This window comes from Galeopterus variegatus, unplaced genomic scaffold (assembly GCF_000696425.1).
Source record: "Galeopterus variegatus unplaced genomic scaffold, G_variegatus-3.0.2 Scaffold4039, whole genome shotgun sequence".
NCBI classification, from domain to species: domain Eukaryota; kingdom Metazoa; phylum Chordata; class Mammalia; order Dermoptera; family Cynocephalidae; genus Galeopterus; species Galeopterus variegatus.
The window spans coordinates 162,044-180,088 of record NW_007730150.1 but is presented as its reverse complement, the minus strand read 5'-3'; the positions used below and the strand labels follow the sequence as shown (position 1 = coordinate 180,088).

General features: G+C 45.6%; 1 pseudogene; it reads left to right on the top strand.

Moving 5' to 3' along the window:
- Positions 1-14,181: 14,181 nt before the first annotated feature.
- On the top strand, positions 14,182-15,108 carry LOC103602180 (annotated as a pseudogene).
- Positions 15,109-18,045: the final 2,937 nt, after the last annotated feature.

Sequence of the window (18,045 nt, the reverse complement as noted above, 5' to 3'; positions counted from 1 at the left end):
TTCATGCTGCTTTTCTTATTCAATACAAGAACCAGCCAGTTTCAGTCTGAAACTATCTTTTAACTAATGCAGAGTCCTCATAAAAATTTCTAAGTGGGATTAGTCCTCTTGCTTGGCTTTGTTGAGGACAATCAGAGATCCTGACCACTATCAAGGATTCTGTGCTGAACGGTAAAGACTGAATTCTATTCAATGAATGTGTGTAAAACAGGCCTCTCTTTTGCCTTGTTTTATAGCCCGCAAATCAATAAATTCCAGGTAACCCTCGAAACAATACAGAGACTCCAGCACCCTACACCCATTTGCCCAATTTTTAGTGTTAACATGAGAAGATCTTCCTGGAGTTTGCAGCACCTCAGTTGCTACAAGTTTCTTTACCGAAGTGGGAGAAAAACTGTGTAGTCAGGCACCAAGACACTTGCCCAAGTCACTGAAGAAAGGAGACCCCTTTGCTTCAGATTCCAAATCAGGGTTTAAGACAAATATTTTATTCTTACTGTGGGTGGAGCACTGTGCTAGGTCCTTATGAGGTTCACCTTCAAGAATGTAACAGTCTAGTTGGGAATGTGGAATGGATGTGCATACTTTTATAACAAAAAGCAATTCAAAGCAATTGAAATGTTGATTGACACAGGAATAAGTTCTACAGGGAAAAGACTGAATTATGGCCCATCTTCTGTACACAGCCAAGCTGCTCCAGAGGAATGTCCTCACTCAGAGTCTCTGCTTCCTCAGCCACATTCCACCCTAATCCTAGGTTCTCCCTAATCCTGGCTTGTGCCCTTACCACTGCAATGAAACTACACCAAAGTCCAGACAGCTTGCTGATTTGATGGGCCAATTTTAGTTTTTATTTGTCTCTGCAATATTTGATACTATTAATTGTTCTCATGGAACCCTCCATTAAAACCTGTTCACTAGGCTACGTACTAGCCCGCTTATTATGCACATTCCTCAAGTCTCATTTTGACCTGCTCCCATGACTTCAACCATCACCCATGGCTGATGACTCCACATCCATCTATCCATCCCACATCTGCTGTACATCCCCACCTAAAGAGCCCATAGACATCTCAAAATCGACATGTAAACTTAACACTTTCCTCCTTCAAAGTCTGTTGCAGGGCCAGCCCGGTGGCACACTCGGTAGAGTGCGGCGCTTGGGAGTGCAGCGGCGCTCCTGTGGAGGGTTCGGATCCCATATAGAGACCGGTCCGCTCACTGGTTGAGCGTGGTGTGGGTGCGACACTGAGGGTTGCGATCCCGTTACCGGTCACGAAAAAAGACAAAAAGGAAAAATAAAAAAAAGTCTGTTGCAGTCTCAGGGAAGGCAGTACCATCCACTAATGACATAAGACAGAAATTAGTGTCATCTTTGATTCCTGCCTTTCCCCTACCCTCCTCCAGGTCTTGTCAATTCTAACTCCTGTACATCTCTAAAATCCTTTCCCTCTTCCTTTTCAGTGCCGACACCACTTCCTTGTTCAGATTCTTATGTACCATCTCACAGACCATGGCAGGTGTCTTCTTGGCTGGTAGCCTGCCGCACATAAACCCTTTTTTCCTTCTGGTAGCTGAACCCATATGTTTCTTAGAGAACCATTCCATCCCCATTCTCAGTCCGTGTGATTTGGGTGGGCTGACCCCACCCCTAGGCTTAGACCTAGGTACTCAGAGCATCACTTCCTCCAGTTTCTGGTTAAAGAATTGATACATGGTCCAGTTAGAATAAAAGCTAATCCCGGGGGTTCTGTATTACCCAAGAGCAAGGTACTCTCTTTCCCCTAGTATTGCTAAGAGGATATGATGTTGACCTGGACTTGATGACAGCCACCTCACTTCACTAGCAAACTTACCTGAGAGCAGAGCACATGTAAAGGAAAGTAGAGCTGAGTAGAAAAAGCAAGTGTCCCTGTGTCATGAGATTTTAACTCCTGGACTTCTCTGTGCCTGAAATCAGGATACCTTTGGAATTCCCAGTTATATAGGGGGTGAGGGCAGGGAATTATATGGTGCTTGAGCCAGTTTTGAGTTGAGTTTTCTTGCAACTAAAAGATTCCTGGTTGGTACAGTGATAAGGTGATAAAATTATGGAAAGAGAGAAGTCAACAGGGAATCTACAACTTTGCACCATAGTTACTGAAAGAAGGATAGTTCCTCTCTCAAAAACAGGGAAGTGTTAAGGGAAATTGATTTCAAGTGGTGTATAGTATGCATAAAGCAAATGTACTTCACAGGGCCTGGTTTTCCAAAGCCTTGCAGTTTCAAATATTGACCTTACAAAAAACAGGAAACTTTCCCCAGGCTATTGAGTCTCTGTTGTAAGATAAAGAGTTGTAACACAGCAAGGCTGCTGGCTCAGAGACAGATAGGTTACTGATTGATATGTAAAGATACTGGGAAATTGCTGTAAGAAGAGAATGTTTGCTAAAATCAAGCTTTTGTTAGTGGATTGACTTACTTGCATGTTACCAGCTTCTATTGTTAAACTTGTTAAACTGTACTTAGCAAAAACCCCACCTCTGTTCTCTTCCTGTAACTTCTTGGTCTGGAGAATAAATGCAGGAAGAGAACCCCAATTCGTGGTTAATTTCCCAAATGGAAGGAACACCTTGCTCTTGAGGGTTTGGGGAGATTAACCCCTTTTGAAACTTCTCACTGCTCAGAAGAGAGGGGCTTTGAGTAATCTTTGGTGGCTCTGTTACCCAGGGGAAAACAGGTGACAAATCCGTGGGAGGCAAAGCAACAAAGTGGGTCATGAGTTTGTGGTTATACACGTTGAATTTAAGGTGCTACAGGACATGTAGGCTACAAATGAAGATACATTAGAGAAGTTCAGAGGAAAGGTTCTAAATGGAGCATATGATTTCAGAGCAAATTAGATTTGCAAGATAACTAGTATAAAGAGAGAAGAGCAGAAGGCTGAGAATGAACCTTAGGGTGTAGCTCTGTTTATGGGATGAGAAGAAAAAGAGGAGGCAAGATAAAAACACAATAGCAAACAACCATTTTTGCTAGTGTCCTCACTTAGGCTCTCTTTCTATGTACCAGGCACTGGTTAGCCTTTTACACATAGTAGCTCACTTTATCCTCAGAACAATTCTGTGAGGTATTTAACTGTTCCCATTTTACACACAATTATTCTCACTTTACACCTTCTTGCCCTAAAAGAGTAAATGTTTGTGCTGTGGGTTGATTGAATAGTGTCCCCCAAAGTTTGTATATTAGAAGCTTAATTTCCAGTGTAACTGTTGAGGGTGAGAAATCCTACTGTGATGATTGAAAGGTGGGGCCTTGAAGAGGTGATCAGATAGTAGGACCATGCCGTAGTGAATGGATTAATAATGGTGGTTGTGGGCATGGTTCTGAGGGCTTTAAAAGAAGAGCACATGAGAGTCTTTCTCTCTGCTCTGCCATTTTCTGCCATGTAAGACCCCTGCATAGCTGTAAAGCCACCACCCTCACCTAAGATGTGTTCCCTGGACTTTGGACTTTCCAGCCTCCAAAATTGTAAGCAATAAATATTTTGTTACAAATTACCCAGTTCCAAGTATTTTGTTATAAGCAACAGAAATGGACTAATACAGTTTCCTACAAAATTCTGGAAGAGTGTGACTTGAAAAGATCCTCAAAGTAATGTTCGTGTGAATCTCAAATGATTTATGCCCTTCAAAAAGATTTCATGTCAATACAAACCCAGTGAATAATCCCCAGAAAGCTCAACTTACTAAGTGAAGATTCAAATAAAGAATGTTCTTTAAATATTTGTATTTTTTTATTAAATCCTTAAATGACAAGATTTAGCAACCAGACTTGGCAACTAAACTTGGAAAGAAATTACCTTGAGTTTGCCAGTATCACCCACCTAGTGGTAGTATCCTTGGTGTTGGAAAGGGAAACCACCCACTGGGTGTGCATCTCTCTCAGGAGGCTGTTTATTCTGAGAAAACTTTACTTAGCCACATTGTGTTCTCTGGAGCCTGACTCAGTCAATCTGAGTAAGACAGACCACTCCTATATCCACAACCCATCCCCTGGCCTTCTCAATGACCCTGGTCTACATGAAACAGAAGGATCACTGTGAATTCTTTTTTTTTTTTTTTTTTGTCTTTTGTCTTTTTCCGTGTCCGGCAACGGATCGCAACCCTCAGTGTTGCCCCCGTACCGGACCGGGGACCGGCAAAGGGATCGCAACCCTCGGTGTTGCCCCCGCGCCTCGCTCAGCCAGTGAGCAGGAACTGGTCCGCATGTGGGATCCGAACCCTCGGGCGGGAGCGCCGCCGCGCTTCCCAAGCGGCGCACTATCCAGTGCACCACCGGGCCGGCCCGACTGTGAATTCTTGTTTATCAAGTATATACATCCTGACTAAGCCTTGGTACTTTTCTGTTGGACTGAACCCAGGCTTTTAGCAACTGGATCATAAGGAGGTTCTATTCAATGATGGCGGTGTCTCATCTGGTGGCTCCTTATTTTGTAGATATTTAAACAGGCTTATGAATGGCAAAATAGCAGTCAGAGAAGCCACCAGATTTAGAACACCTGACGCCACTCATTACTCTACCATTTCTGAATCTGCCATTTTCATTACTTTCTTTAAATAACTGTAGCAACACCACCTGACATTTCTTGAGCAGCTACTAAGTAGTAGATATTTTGCAAACATTATCGCTAGTATTAACTGGTGTTCCTACTCGATTGATGAGGAAGGCAGCTCAGAGAGGTTAATAATGTGCTCAATGTCATTGTAAGTAAGTGGCAAACTCAGAATTTGAGTGCAAGAATATTCAAAAACTCAGCTTTATTTTACAAACTATCATATGTCCCGCACATGCCCACTCTCAACATCCTTCATTGTGGTTTTTCCCTTTTAACTTAATTCCATTTACTTAACCAACAGCACAGTCCACCTTAAAGGGAGAGGAGGCACAGGAAAACAGAAAAATTAAGTCATTTTCCCAAAGTGATTTGTATCTAGCCACAAAGTGTTTAAGATTTGAAAGAAAGCTGGATCTTTGTAACATCTGTTATAAAATGATTCAAAGCCTTTTCTTCAGCCAAGCATGGGGACCCCTTTTGAGCTTTTTCTGGAAGGAACTATTTTTCTTTTGGGTGCATCTCAAAGTCACACTCAGATCAGCTCTGTGAACTATGAGGAGAGTTGAATCCTTATCTTGAATATTTAGATCGAGTAAAAGAATAATCCAGATAACTCAGGCTGCACTCCAAAACACCCGAGACTGATCATTACTTCACTCAAACAACCTATGTGACAGACTCTATTATTGTTTATGAATATTCAGTCCTTTTCCTACACGAGGTTCTATCCCCACCCTGTTGTACTCAAGCATGGCCATAGATTGGCCTTGGCCAATGAAATTTGAGGGGCAGTGACACATGTCACAAGCAGAAGTTCTAAGAGCCCACACAGATTCTGTTCCCTTGTCTCTGGAACCATGGAAGCATAGGCAAAGGTGGAGCCTCAAGAAGGCAGGGTCCCTGCGTAACCATGATGAGAAAAGCTCCCCACCCCTGGACAACTCTCAATGAATATGTAGCATAAATAAGAAGGTAAAAACCCTTTTGTTGAAGTCACTGAGAACTGGGGGCTTTTCATTACTGCAGCACCACTTAGCCTATTCTGACAAATACACTCTGCCTCTTACAAGAATTCCCTCCAAAGTGACTGCCCTAAGGAGATGTATTCATTAAGAGGTGTGCCACTAAATTATATGTTTAAAACTTGTTACTGGCTGGTGTGTGCTGAGTGTGGGCCTCTGCAGAAGAGTTTAGAAGATGGATTTAGAGGGTTCTGTTCTTTTGATTGGAGTCCTCCATAAGAGAGAATGTACACTGTGGTGCTCCCACCTTGATTGCAATTATCATTCTATGTTAGTACAATACTCTGTTCACTTCTCTGTGCCTGTATTTCTCTTTCAGACAATAAGGAAAACAATCCCTGCTCTTTATCCTACTCCTCCAAACCTACAGATCATTGTGTAAGTAAAATGAGATTAAGTTATAAAGGATTTTCACTTGATAATTCATCATTCCAGGTATTAGGGTTTTGAGAGTCTTTGTTCATATGGTGCTTTTAGCCTTAGTCTGAGGAGGGAGAGATTAAGCAAATAACCACACCAATGACTGCTATGTGTGACATGCCATGATAGAGAAGTGTGGGAAGCTACAAGATCCCTAGGGTGGGCTAGGGGTGAGGTAGGGCTCCCTTAGGGAATACATTTAAGCAGAGGCCTGACAGATGAATAGGAGTTTAGCCAGGTATAGAGTGGGGTAGAAGGAATTTCAGAATGAGGAAATAGCACATGCAAAGGCCATGAGACAGGAAGAGCTCAAAGCTTTAGAGATACTGACAGATGGCCAGTGGAGCTGGAGCTCAGGACAGGGAGAATAAGGAACAATCAAAATAGGCAGGGCATGTAGGCAAGGTTAGGGTCTTCGTTTTTAACCTAGAGCAGAGCCATGGAAGGATTTTAAGCTAGGGAAAGACATAATCAGATTTACTTTTTTTTTTTTTTTTGTCTTTTTCCATGTCTGGCATCGGATCGCAACCCTCAGTGTTGCCCCCGTACCGGACCAGGACCGGCAACGGGATCGCAACCCTCAGCGTTGCTCCCGCACCTCGCTCAGCCAGTGAGTGGGAACCGGTCTGTATGTGGGATCCGAACCCTTGGGCGGGAGCGCCACCGCACTTCCCAAGCGGCGCACTATCCAGTGCGCCACCGGGCCGGCCCAATAATCAGATTTACTTTGAAAATACAGGTGCAATAGAAACAGCAAATCTCAGTACTGCAAATCTCTTTAGTAATGATGAATATCAGGTACATAGTAGGCACTCAATAAATATATGCTGAATGAGTGGACAAATTAGATGAACAAATGGAGGAATGGAGGAATGCTCCTGGCCAGCTTCTTTATGGGGTCTTCATCAGGCCCAGTTCCCTCATACACTGTGCCTACGGGTTGGTGTCTCATTTTTTATCAACAGCCCATCTTTTGCTGGATACAGTTTATGCCACAGAAGTTACCAGGGCCCCAAGATTAATTCTCTTCCAACTTGAAGCTTAGTATTATTTGTCTACCATTGCCTGCTTCCCTTCCTCTCCCTTCCTCTGCGCATGCACTAAGGCCCCACGGCTACCTTGACTGTTCAATACCCATTCCCTTATTTTTAATTTACAGGACCTTGATTTTATTTGGAAAGGTTCTAGTCTTCCAGACTTTGCTCTTGATATGAAAGTTTGCTGTAGTGCAAAAGTAGCTACAGAAAATACACAAAGGAATTACCTTGGTTGTGTTCCAATAAAACTTTATTCGCAAAAACAGGCAGTAGGTCAAATTCGGCCCTTGGGCCATAGTTTGCCAACTTCTTGACTATGGCAAAGACACTCAGCTGTCCACTTGTATCAGTTCTATCCTTTTTCCATAGGGATAGAACTGTCCCTGGTTCTTCTCTTTACCTCCACACAGTGTCCAATCCATCAGCAAGTCTTGTTAACTCTCCCTCCAAAATGTATCCCAACTCTGTTCACTGCTGTCCATCTTCATTGCTACCACTATTAAAACAGTCCCCTTTCATATCTTTGCCCACCCACTGTTCATTCCCAGTACAACAGCCTGTGTATGTGTGTGCATGCACATGCACATGCGAAGTGTGTACTCAGAATAAAATCCAAAGTATATTCTAGGCCCTAGAGTTCTAGATAATCTCACTACAGTCTACTTTTCTAATTTCTTAAACTATCCCCTTTATCTCTAATCATATCACTCATCCTCGTCATCTCTCATCTGGGCCTACTTCAGACCCCTGCAAGTGTTATTCTCTCTGTCTGGATCACCTCACCAAGATGCACTCGGCTCTAGATCTCAGTTTTAAAGTCACCTCCTGGACAGGCTTCCCTGACTACAGTCACACGCAGTTACTCTAACCCAGCAGCCTGGCTGAATTCTCTATTCGGCACTTATCACTGTCTGAGAGCCTGTTTGTTTTCTGTCTTCCCTAGAGAATGTAAGCACCATGACAGCAGAATCTTGCCTGTCTTGTTCACTGTGACTGCTCCAAGGTGGGTACTGTTCTACGTCTGGGGGATCCTGCAGAGAACAAAGTGAGACAAAGTCCCTTCTCTCACAGAGGAAGCAGGTTTAAATGTTGCTCTTCATTTATACGTGGAAACAGGATAAACATATGAAAAGTCAAATGACACAGGAGTTAAATTAGATAGGGTTACATAATGTTGAGCTTGAAAGCAGCCAGACTGCACATAATTCTGTGACAGACAAGGAAATGAGGCCGAGAGACTTCAAGTACCTTGTGCAGCCTCACACAGCACAAGGCTGAGGAGCTGGAGCCAGAGCAAGAGGCTCTCGCTTTTGTTTGAAAGATTTTCCCACATCTGACAATGTCTTACAATAAAATAAACAAATAGATAAACATAAATAATAGCAAGCCTTTACAAGGCTTTAAGCAACTGTTCAGTGGAGCACAACGAATGCCACAGGCAGAGCTTTACCTGCTGGAGATGAAGCAGTGTGTGCTGTGGTCTTTCAGGAAAGAAAGAGCAAGACCACCTCAGGGATGAGGGTTCTGAGACGGCATATATTTTCCCATCTAACTTGAAAGAAACTAACCACTGGGGGGCACTTAGGCAGCCAGGGCCATCCACATGATTCTGTTGGATGTCTCCCACCCCAGGTTGCCAGGGTACTGTGCTGCTAAGTTCATAAAACCTGAAAAACCTCCACGTGGGGCACTGCAGAAATTAACACTTGCCCCCTCGTGCCATCCAAAAAGCAACAGCTTTTTCCCCCCTCTTTATTTGACTAAGTTCTATAGCCAGCTATACTGGAAATTCCACTGGGATATTCAGGACTCAGACCCTGAGCACGAGAATCTTCCCTAATAATTTTAGTAGCTAACATTTATTGAGCATTTCCTATAAGCTAGAGACTGTTTTAGGTTGGAGGAGGTAACTGAGATAGCAAGAGGGCTAAAGCACCTCCAAGCTACCCAATAATTAGGAAGTGGATAAATGGCAGGTCTGAAAGAAAGGCTAAGAGTTCCTTGAGATGTTAATCAATGGTCCCTAAGTGTTTTGAAGTCAGGGGTCTTCAATAAGAATCTGATCGTAGCTAGGCTAGACTCTTTCCTAGAAAAATAGACTTAAAAGTTTGCATATAATTCACTGGTGTAGGGAAAGTGAAGGTAAATGGTCAGGCTCTTTCAGGGGGTTTGGAATCTTGCCAAGCATTTGATGTAAATATAATTGTGCACGTGTGCCCAGGTGTTTCTGGGTTGTCTAAGTAGCACCCAGGTGTTCCTGGGTTATTGTACTTAAGTATAAAGGACAAATGGCTCTGATCTACAATGTCCCCCACCCCCGGCCCCCAGGAGGGCCACAGGGAAGCTGCTACTGCTGCTGGAGGCTGTTGCTACAAGCTGTTGCTGCCAGTGCCCCCAGGAGGCCACCGTTGCTGCTGTTGGAGGCTACTGTAAGCTGCTGTTGCTGCTGAGGAAGCCGAGGACTGAGCTCACATTGGAATGAACTTGTCAACTCTGCCAATGGCTCCCAGGATCTTTCCCAATTACCTAGCTCACAACCTGCGTGTGAGGGGTCTGGTGACCCAGCCAGGCATGTGAGGGGTCTGTGACCCAGCAGGGCATGTGAGGGGTCTGTGACCCAGTCTGTACAATGGGTTTGAAGGGTCTGTGAACCTTAGCCTGACAACTGGATTCACCAAAATCATCCTTGTTAAGTCAGAGTGTGTGTGTGTGTGGGGGGGGGTATGTGTGTTAGAGAGAAGGGGCCTGGAACATCTTCTTGTGCCAGAAAATAATGATATACTCAATGAACGATGGGAATGTCAAAAAGAACCAGCTTGAAGGGCCCCCCCCGACCAAATTAAGAACAATTTGAATATCAAAAATAAATAATGTCAGCGCACCACCTTGTAGCACCAAGGTCAAGCATTCAGATCCACATAGCAGCCAGCCACCAAAAAACAAATAATAATGATGATATTGATAGATTACTACTCATTGAATGAGTCCACACTGCTATAAATAAATAAACTAATTAATGGGAGACTAGGGAAAGCTCTTCCTTAAAGGAGAATGCCAAGTAATAAATAAGGAAGGACTAATGGAAATACACAAGAGAACCAACATTTGGCAACCACTGCGGAGGTGACTGATACAGAGGGGAGCTTTCAATGAATACTAAGGCTAGTTAGTGGAAGTTTGAAGAAGAACAAGATATTGGAATAATATTGGAATATCTCCCTCCCCCAACCAATACTAATCAATTAGAAAGAGGAAAATGGTGGATTTAAGGTAGAGAAACCTAACAGTCACCAACAGGATTAGGTGACCAAGGTCAACATCGTCAGTTGTGGGACAGGTCTCTTCCCCTGGTGTGAGGCACTGAGAGGAGCACAGCACCATCTCTGTGATGTTCCTGTCGAGAATGCACGGTCTGCATCTGGTCATGAGCAAACATCCAATGGACCCGGGTTGAGGGGCGTCCTGCAGAATGCAAGATCTGTACACTTAAAACCATGAAGGAAATGTAAGACAGAGAAAAGCTGACACACTGTTTCAGATTGAAGGAGTCTGCCAAGACAAGACAACTAAGGGCAACATACATTCCTGGATGGGATCCAGAAAGGAAAAACTGACGTTTGTTGAGACAGTTATTGAAATTTAGGGCGAGTCCAAATGCAATGGTGTTTGCAACTAATTGATCACAACCAGTTACAGATTTCTTTGTTCCTTCTCTACTCCCACTGCTTCACTTGACTTGCCTTAAAAAAAAAAATTAGAAAAGAAATATTTGAATACAATCTGTAAACTGGTCAGTAGTGACGTATGAATGTTGACTTCTTTTTTTTTTTTTTTTAAAAGATGTCCGGTAAGGGGATCTTAACCCTTGACTTGGTGTTGTCAGCACCACGCTCAGCCAGTGAGCGAACCGGCCATCCCTATATGGGATCCGGACCCGGGGCCTTGGTGTTATCAGCACCGCACTCTACCGAGTGAGCCACAGGCCGGCCCCTGAATGTTGACTTCTTGATTGGGCAGTTAGGTAGGTAGTGTCCTTGTTTGCCAGACATACATACTGAAGTGTTTAAACATGATGGGACATCATGCTTAAAAATTCAGAAAATGACTCATGATAGAACTTATTTATAGATAGTGGGCAAAGGAGCAAAAGAGGTAAAATATGAACAATTAGGGAACATGGGTGAATAGGGATATGGGTGTTCTCTGTACTGATCTGGCAAATTTAATGCAAGTTCAAAATGACTTAAAAAGAATTATTAAAACAAAGAATGATTTATCATATACAAAGTATTTGTGGTAGATTATTTGCCAACATAGCCACAATTTCTACTATACTGGAGGCTTCTTTGCAATGTGGCTTTGCAGCCTCTGCCACCAAGAGGTGGAATCTATTGTCTTTCCCTTTGAACCTGGGTACTTTGTGACCTACTTTGACCAAAAGAATAGTCATTATGTGACTCCTGAGCCTTAGCCTTAAAAGGCTTTGCAGCCTAACCTTCTTGAGCCCACTTGCTACTCTGATATCACCATAGAAAGAAGCCCAGACCTCCCTGAGGATGAACCACCACCTGGAGAGAGAGGCCCAACCACCAGACACACAACTGAGGCCATCTTGGACCATTCCCCCATTCCAGCTGCATTCCGTCTGTAACCACAGGTGTGAACCCAGGGGAGACCAGCAGGTGAGCCACCAGTCAACACACAGAACTGGGAGAAACAATAAATAGTAGTTGTAAGTTTTGGGTAGCTTGTAAGACAACAATTAGTAACCTAGTATTTTCCTATTTCAATCACTACAAGGATTCGATCAACATCGACTGACTTCATGTTGAACAGAATTTTTCTTCAGACCAGATAAAGTACTTGTATTTCTTTGCAAAGCTATCCCAATCTTCCATCAAAGACTTTATTTGCACATGGATTACTTTAAAATGTATAGAGATCTTTTACTTGTGTAAACTCATTTCACCTTTACTACAACCATGGGAGAGGGATTAGAGTTACTATACTTAGGCTCTCCGTGGCTCTCTCTGCTTCCACCATCTTGCAACATGAGACCCCTGAGTCACTGTCACCACCACCAGATGGACTTTGGACTTCCCAGGCAAATAAATTTATTAGCAATAAATTTCATTTCCTTTATAAATCACCCAGTTCCATGTACTTTGTTATAAGCAACATAAACAAACTAATACAGAAAATTGGTACCAGAGAAGTGGGGTGTTGCTTATAACAGATACTGGAAAATGTGGAAATGGCTTTGGAACTTGGTGTCGAGGAAAGGTTGGAGGAGTTTAGAGGACTCAGAAGACAAAAAGACGAGGGCAAGTTTGGAATGTCTTAGGGACTGGTTACCTGGTGGCGAGCAGAATGCTGATAGAAATATGGACTGTAAAGACACTTCTAAGGAGGTCTCAGATAGAAATAAAACAGAATTTATTGAAAACTAGGGCAAAGCTCACCCTTGCCATGAACTGGCAAGGAACTTGGCTGCATTGTGTCCATGCCCTAGGAGTTCGTGGAAGTTGAAACTTAGGAGTTGTGAACCACAGCATTTGGCCAAAGAAATTTCTAAGTAGCAAAGCATTAAGGAAGCTGCATGGCGACTTTCAACAGCCTATACTGAGTTATGGCAGCAAAGGCATGACATAAAGCCAGAATTTAAAAAGGAAGCAGAGTGTAAAAATTTAGAAAATTTGCAGCCTGACCATGTGGTACAGAAGCAGAGAGCATTCAATGGTGCAACTCAGCGACTATTAACTAAGATTAGTACAAAGAAGAGGAATTATCAAGAGAAGGAGAAAAAGGCCCTGAAGGCATTGCAGAAGCCTCTGGGGCCAATCCTTCCATTTCAGGCCCAAAGACCTAGAGAGAGAAAATGGTCTTGGGGAACAGAACTGAGGTACCTTCCACAGGGTCACTGCTCAGGACTACCTTCGGAAACTGCTTCCAGCACCAGTACCCCAGCTGCTTTGGCTGCTCCAGCTGCTTTGGCTACTCCATCTGCTTTGGCTATTCCACCTATGGGTAAATTGGCCCCAGGTGTGGCTGGACCCGCAGTTTTAGAAAATACAAGCTGGGGGGCCGGCCCGTGGCTCACTCAGGAGAGTGTGGTGCTGACAACAACAAGGCCACAGGTTCAGATCCCATATAGGGATGGCCGGTTAGCTCACCGGGTGAGCGTGGTGCTGACAACACCAAGCCAAGGGTTAAGATCCCCTTAGGGTCATCTTTAAAAAAAAAAAAGAAAAAAAAGAAAATACAAGCTGGGGGGCCGGCCCGTGGCTCACTCAGGAGAGGGTGGTGCTGACAACAAGAAGGCCACAGGTTCAGATCCCATAGAGGGATGGCCGGTTAGCTCACCGGGTGAGCGTGGTGCTGACAACACCAAGCCAAGGGTTAAGATCACCTTATGGTCATCTTTAAAAAAAAAAAAAGAAAAAAAAGAAAATACAAGCTGGAATCCTTGGCGGCATACACGTGGTGTTAGGTCTGCAGGCTTGCAGAATGCTAGAGCTGTGGAGGCTTGGGAGCTTCCATTCCAATTTCAGAGGATGTATGGAAAAGTCTGGGGGCCCAGGAAAAGATCTGTCGCAGGGGTGGAGTCACCGCAGACAACCTTCACTAGAGCAATGCCAAATGGAAACTTGGGGTCAGAGCTGTAGCAGAGAAACCCCATCAGCACCATATCTAGTGGAGCCATGAGAGTGGGACCACCATGGAGACCCCAGCCCTGTGGAGCTACCAGAGTGGAATCCCAGCCTAGGAGAGCTGAAGTGTGGCCTGAAACTAGGAAAGCCATAGGAGTGGAGCTGCCCAAGGACTTGGGGACCCAACCCTCACACCAGCATGCAGAGGAGGTGGACCATGGAGTCAAGGACTTCAACCTTGTGGGGTATCCTCTTACATCCCTAGGAGGGGGAGGAGCATTTCTCACGCACTCCCTCCCACCCCCGCAGTCTCCGGTAGTTGGAACAGTCCCACAGTAAAAGCCCCGAGGGTTGGCCCCGAGGCGCCATTTTGCAGAAGCTGAAGCAAGGAGAGAGTCCTGTCCCACTTGTTACTTGGGCCTGGGCCAGCGAAGCCGCTAAAGCCCTCAGCCCTCATGGCCTTGAAACCCGAGGACCCCTCTGGTGGGTTCCAACATGGCGAAGTGGTGGCCTTCATCAACGACAAGATGGCCAGGCACACGAAAGGTCCTGAATTCTACCTCGAGAATATGTCCCTGTCCTGGGGGCAGGTGGAAGACAAGCTCAGGGCCATCATGGAAGACAGTGAGCTGCCCAGTGAGGCTAAGGAGGCCTGCGCCTGGAGCAGCCTGGCCCTGGCCGTGTGCTTCGCCCTCAGGCAGGGGCAGTTACAGGGGCTCAGGGTGCAGTGGCTGCACGAGTTCTCCAAACTGCAGAAGTCGGCCGCGCGGAGACTGTCCTCAGAGCTGAAGGAGCTCCAGGAGAAGCAGAAGATGGAGCGCAGGGAGGCGGCCTTCCAGCTGCGCAGACCCAGACCCAGCTGGTGGAGTTGCAGAAAGAGCTGAAGCTGCTGAGGTGGAAGCTCCTCCCGGAGGACCTGGACTCTCAGTCCCAGCGGGAGCGGGCCGCAGAGGGGCCGGGCCTGGCCACTGCCAGAGGGGCTGGGTCCAAAGGAGCAGATGAGGAGGAAGAGGAGGCGGCAGAGGCCGCTGGTGCTGCAGGAGGAGGAGAGAAGGAGCAAGATGCTGAGGGAGCTGTCCCCGTGGAGGCCGCACAGGAGCCGGGTGGAGACCTGCAGCTCTTGGGAGCCGTGGAGCAGAAAAATTACCTCTGGAGGGCAGGGGGGAAGGGGGAGATCTGAGGTCAGTGGAAGCAGCCATGACTTATGTCTCTGAGACCCTGAACCCCACGTCCACATCCTCGCCGGAGTTCCTTCCTGTCCAGCTCCCTGACTCATTCACATACTCATATGCATGCCCTTACTTCCTCTTCCCAGACGCATCCCCACCAGCAGCCATGGCACCGGCTGCACCTCAGATGCCTCCCTACTGGGGGGTCTCTGATGTTAGCCTGTGGTCTGATGTGGGGGCTCAGGGAATAGACCCTCAAGAACTCCAAAGGGACTGGAGAGACTCTCAACCCTATCAGCAGAGACCAGTATTTCGCACGCCCAGGGGATGGAACTGCCCTTGGTGCAATACCGTGAATTTTTCACGGAGGGAAGTTTACTGCCATTGTGGGAGGGGAATCTGGCTGCAAAACCCTCAGTGAATTCAGAAATGAGAAATAGAACTCAATGGGAAATCAATTTTCAGGGGGGAGGGAGGGAGGGAGTGGACTCGGTGGAGTAGGGAGAAGGGGATGAGTGGTAGGATGGGGTAAGGGGAGTGGGAGGATGGGGTGAGGTAAGAAGGAGGTGGGGTGGGGTGGGAGGTGGGTGTAGATGGTGGGGAGATAGATGTGTTTTGATGTCCCCCATTTTATTCCAGAGCATTAGCACTCAGTATCCCAGAACTGCTGCAGCTTCTATTTTGTGTGTGTGTTTCCTCACCCCCCCCCCACCTTAGTGTCTGGTGGACCTGGGCAGCTGTGTATATAACACCCACCCTCTCCCCCCATCTAGGCCTTAGATGAGTGGAGAAGGAGTGGACATTTGACCCATCCTGAGCCAAACAGATTCACACATTAGAGAATCTGAATGGAGAGAAGATTAGTTAGAGTGGTGTTGGGCAATAAAGCAGTGGGTCATTTGGAGTTGGGGCTAAGGTCAGAGCCACAGAGGCTGAGGCCACAGCTAAGGCCTGGCCCTGGCCGTGGGGGAGCAGAACCAGGTGCTTTACAGAGACAGGCGTCTTTTAGAGGATGCCAGTGTGAGGTTCCAGGGAGCAGACAGGCACAGAGCTAGTAGATCCTGTGACTCCAGAGAGGTGGAGAGCATGGCAACAGCCCAACCACTTTTCACTCCCTGTGACTGTGCTACGTGAAAATCCACATTGCACAGATCCACTTTTCTTTGAGCTAACTTGAGTGGATTCCTGCTCTGGGCATCCAGCTTATTTCCAAGTCTGAAAATGGCACCAGGACAGCAGTTGTGAATAATATACCATCAAATAAGATGCTGAAACTGGTTATGCAGTTGCTTCAGGATGTGGCGAATACTGGGGATTCCTGCATGCAAAGAAGCCACAGTAGTGAATTGGATAGGAAACTCTTTCATGTTCTGAGTAAGTTACATCACAAGAAACATCAAAACAGGCTCCTGGAGTTAACCCTGGGTTTATGCTTGACTCAAATCAATGTGGCAAAATTTTGCCATTCCTAAGGGAATCTGGCAGGGTTGCATACAGAGGATGTCATCACTAGCAGCAGGCAAGGACTGCTATGACTGTGAAGCCCCATGACAGGGGACTCCTCCCCAGTCCCCAGTGGGCAGAAAAGGAAGCAGTCACATCTGACCAGGAAACTGATGCCACTGCAAGGAGCCCACAGGTGGAAGGATAGGGAAGAGTTACACCTGCACCAGACAGACACAACTGGAGGAACCCTAGACATGGCCCAGGAACTGTCAACCTAGAGACTGAGAAGCTGTTGTGACCCTGTGACATCTCTGCAGCAGCTGGATGTGACTTTGGGTTGCCTCCTGTTGAGGAGAGTATGACAGCTGTCATCGGGATTTGGAGTCAGATCCCTAGCTTGTTTATATCTCTCTAGGACAGGGTTTTTCAACCTTGGCACTCTAGACATTTTGGGTCAGATACTTTTTATTTCAGGCGGCTGTCCAGTGCATTGCAGGTTGTTTAGTAGAATCTCTCGCCTCAACTCACTAGATGCCAGTAGCCTCCATCTCCCCACCCCACCCCAATTGTGAGTGGGCGTGGGGCAGGGAATGGGGTTGTGGAAGGAAAGTACCATTAATCTGCACAGAGGACTCAATTATAATAGGGCCCAACTGAAAGAAAATCAAAGGGGAGGGCGGTGGGAGCCTAGGAGGAGACAGTGAGGTACATAGGAGCAGTCAGAACAGGAAAGGAATCAAAAGACAGGAGCTAAAATGTGTCCATTGGGTCTGGTGTCAATTCTGGATCTTCGAGCAGACCAGGGCAGTGGCGGGGGCAGAAGTCAAACTGTAGAACTGAGAAGTGAGTGGGGAGTGAGGAAGTGGCATCAGTGAGGGGACACTCTTCCTGAAGAACACTAGGTGTGGTGGGAAGGCGTGAGGTGAGGGCACGTGGTTGAGAGAGGGCTCTTTTAAATATAGGAGAAACTTGAGTCATGGGGAAGGAACAAGCTGAAGAAAGCTTGAAAATGTAAGAAATATGTGAAAGAATGAGATATTGCATACTGTGTTGGAGGCATGACTACTATATTATTAAATAAAAATAAATCCTAAAAAAAAAAAAAAGTTCCTATACTTAGTTTTACAAATGAGGAAATAGATTCAGAGAGTTCATATCACTTGCCAAAGGAAACACAACCCATAAGTGCTAAAGTCAAGACTGGAATCATTCAGTTCTTTTTACTTCGTCAAGGTGTATGGAAAGTCATGGGCTTTCTGTAGGGAACACTTTGCTCTCCCTTCAGATGTCAAACCAAAATTATATCAGGTTGTTATAATACCAAGGTCAAGGGTTCAGATCCCCATACCAGCCAGCCAGCCAGCCACACACACAAATATATATAGTTGCTGTGAATATGAATGAGAGTTGATGAGGATCCCCTAATCAACCAGGATGACAAATGCATTTTATTCCCTTTGTCCCTCATTTTTACCTGTGTGGATATTGACCTGTGAGTAGGGCAACTATGGGTCTCAAACAAGAAGAGTTTACAGGGGAACTTCATGATTGACAGTTATCTAGTCATTTGAATCTGCTCTGGTCTGGGCCTCAGAACAGGATAAGGAAAAGAGACCTTGGTTGAAAGCAAGGATAAATAGTAATTGAATTACAAAAATCCTTGCTTTATTTTTCTTAGCCAATACCACCACCTGAAACATTATA